The sequence below is a fragment of the Humulus lupulus genome, chromosome 4, assembly GCF_963169125.1.
Source record: "Humulus lupulus chromosome 4, drHumLupu1.1, whole genome shotgun sequence".
NCBI classification, from domain to species: Eukaryota; Viridiplantae; Streptophyta; class Magnoliopsida; order Rosales; family Cannabaceae; genus Humulus; species Humulus lupulus.
Window position 1 is genome coordinate 173,713,973 of NC_084796.1, and position 2,703 is coordinate 173,716,675.

At 30.4% G+C, this 2,703-nt stretch overlaps 1 long non-coding RNA gene across 1 annotated transcript; it reads left to right on the top strand.

Moving 5' to 3' along the window:
- The first annotated feature begins 570 nt into the window (after positions 1 to 570).
- On the top strand, positions 571 to 1,492 carry LOC133829284 (uncharacterized). The gene is made up of 4 exons (XR_009891659.1): positions 571 to 688; positions 777 to 842; positions 935 to 994; positions 1,159 to 1,492. It is a non-coding gene; the product is annotated as an uncharacterized LOC133829284 (long non-coding RNA).
- Positions 1,493 to 2,703: the final 1,211 nt, after the last annotated feature.

The following is a 2,703-nucleotide window of genomic DNA, read 5'->3' on the forward strand; positions in this document are numbered from 1 at the left end:
TCTGTATTAATATTTTAGAGTTTCTTTTCAAAGGTAAATGAATCTATCTTTATCTCAGTTATGATTTTTAATTTATTTCATGAGAGAGTAGTATTTCTCTTCATGTATATGTATTTATAGCCTCTTATGACCCAGTATTTCTATTGAAATTGCTTCAATCTTTTAAATTTCTCTATTCATCATATTTCTCTAGACTGATGCAGCTATTTTTGGTCTACTTATTTCCATTGTCCTTATCTTCTTTACATTGATTTATACAGTGTCAATTATTCAATATCAGTTACTGCCCACCAATAGAAGAAGACATTCCAGAAGGGAAAAGTTTGGTAAAATTTTGAGATTTCCTTACCCTTCAATGGATACTAAGGTGAGATTTTTAATTTTTCATTGTCTTAATTACTAATACTATTTCAGGTTGTAGTGACATATAATCCCTTTGGTTGGCCCCGTACTGACATTGTTAAAATACTGGTAAGTATATGTTTGCTTAGTTCACATTATCATATATTAGAATATTTGAATGAATAGAATACTCTCTCCAATATGGTTTGAGAATCACAATTTCCACTAGGTTAATGATGTCAATTTCTTAACCCAGTAGTTACATATTATAAAATCAAGCAAGCCAACCACAAATGGGCACTAAAAATGGAATGCTAACTTAAGTTTATATGTCAATTTTACATCTGTAAGGAACTTTTTTATTTCTTTTCTCTGACTTGACAAAAAAGTTTGCATGCTAAAATAATGCTCATTTGATTGTCATATATTACAAGGTTGATGTACCAATACAACAGAGCTATCTCTGGTATGGTTCAAGCACTGGTGATTCTGATTCTCAGGTAAGCACTTCATGTGCTATGGTTGTCGAGTTATTCAAGTCCCAAATTTGTCCAAGCAATGCCTTCAGTACTTAAAAGGACCTGTCTTGCAGGCTTCAGGGGCATACATTTTCTGGCCTAATGGGGCACCTCCAACTGTTGTTTCAAGATCAGTAAGCACTTTCTTGCAGTTCAATGTATATATATGTTATTATTTATTTTCTATAAAATATTATCAGGCCAATTTATGAAAATATGCTTTGAAAACAACAAATTAGCTGAGAGCTTCTAATGGTTTTGACTTCTGATCTGTAATCTAATTTCATGCATTTTACAGGTTCCACTAAAGGTCATTCGTGGAGCTTTAGTTGATGAGATTCCCCAAGAGTTTAATTCATGGATCTATCAGGTTATTAACATATTTCTGAATTTAAAATTTTAGGTCATAATGTAAGAACCAGAACTTGTTCTCTTATAATAGTATCAAACAAAAATGAAACACAATCAGATTGCAATTTTCTGCTCTTGGGAACTATCAGACCATAGACTTAGTGTGTGTAGTTCTGACAACTCTTTATTTTGAAAGATTGGTCCAATGAGGGAAAATTGAGAATGTGTTGAATTGCTATGTTATAGGCTTTCTGGTAGAATGTTTCTCCTTTCTACTACAACCCTCTCTTTCTCTATTTCACATCTTTAGATTATCATTTTTTTCACTTCAAGTCTTTCTCCTGTAGTATACAAAGATCATTGCAAACTCCATGCCAGCTCTTACATTTCATACAAGTGTACTCACAGCAGAGAATAAAAGGTCAGATTTAAAAGCCAAAAAACATATTATGATTAATATTTTTAATAGTAATTTATCATTACTTTGAAATACAATAAAAATAGTTTAAATGCTTATGCTAGGTTATATGTATTCTTTCAAGTTTTTAAGATTAAACGATTTTGTTTTCCTAGTCTCAATTCCATGTTCTTAAGAAGTCTTTTAACTTTCTCAGTTTGCAATGATATATAGGAAATAAAATTCAGTTCAATCACATAACATACACATATATAGATATATAGGAAAAAGAAATAAAATATGTAATTGTAATCACTAGTTACCAGTTAGAGCTAATGATCTCCAACTTATAGTTGTCCCTATGATAAAGGCAAGTGATCCTTCAAGAACAATCATGAGTTGAAGAACAAACAAGCAAACATATATAAGAATTTAACTTTCTATGATAATCTCATCTAGTATTCAGAATTAAGATGAAATTAATCATCTGTTGTACCTGATTTAGTGTTGTAAGACCTCCATGGAGATGCTCTCTGCTATATATATTGGGACCTGTTCATGTTTTCAATCATTAGTAATCTTATTAGTATAAATAATATGAATATATTATCATTAGAAATATAAACAGTTAAGTGGTAGTCAAAAAAGTTACCACATAAGAGAAAATTCCAATGCCATATCATGTGAATAGTCTTCCCATGTCAAGGGACATAGCTCCCTGTATCAGAATTTTTTTCAACTGAGAAACTGACCCAATTGAAAACAATATTCAACAATTTAATACTTGAAGACATACTGAAAATTTATCCAGTAGATCAGTAGACCTACAAGTGTCTCTGCTGTGTGGTGGGGTGTTGTTGCTACTGCATTTATGCAGCTAGTTGCTGCTGCTGCAGGGGTATATATATACATATATATATTTATATATAAGAATAAAAGAATATCATTAAATATGATAGTTTATATATAGCAGTATAGTATCTACTAGTAAAAATAATGATCAAAAGAAATAGACAAACAAACATATAAAGGATCTCTATTAATATATTCTCATTATATAGTATAGAGCAATATATATATATATATACTACTAGT